Raw genomic sequence first — 572 nt, 5'->3', positions numbered from 1 at the left:
TCTTTTTTTTTTTGTGCTGGTGAATGCTTTGTCTGTTAAATAAACAGTTTTTTCTACTTTTCTCCAAATAAGTCTTTTCCCAAACCAGTTTGGGGAAGGGCCACTTGAGTTTGCTTTCTAGAGGAATGCCTTTGGAGGTTTTCTCCCAAATTTGCCCCAAACCAGGACAAAAAGGAGCAGTATGGCAGTAGAGGACAGGGCAGTGGTCTGTTTTGTTGCTATTATGAATATATATGTGCAGAGTCATGTAACAGATGAGCACTACTTATGATTCTTTGTTACTTGTTTGTAAATTCCACAATGTAAACTGTTTTGATATAATGGCATTTTAAAAAGTTGTCTTACCGAGTGATTGGTAATTTAAGGATATTTTGTAACTATTGCATGATGTGTTGTCTTTTTGTCTTGAGATAACAGATAAGAAGCACTTTTACTATAGTACTGTTCAATTAGTGTGAAGTATAGAAAGTGTATGTTTGCTCTTCTGATGGCTGCAGAGGCACAGAAGACAATTTGGTGAAATGCTTCTGTTTGTACAGGATTTGGATATATTCTTATTAGTAGTCAAAATG

Source organism: Geospiza fortis, unplaced genomic scaffold (assembly GCF_000277835.1).
Source record: "Geospiza fortis unplaced genomic scaffold, GeoFor_1.0 scaffold249, whole genome shotgun sequence".
In the NCBI taxonomy this organism is placed as follows: domain Eukaryota; kingdom Metazoa; phylum Chordata; class Aves; order Passeriformes; family Thraupidae; genus Geospiza; species Geospiza fortis.
This window is presented reverse-complemented; position numbering follows the sequence as displayed.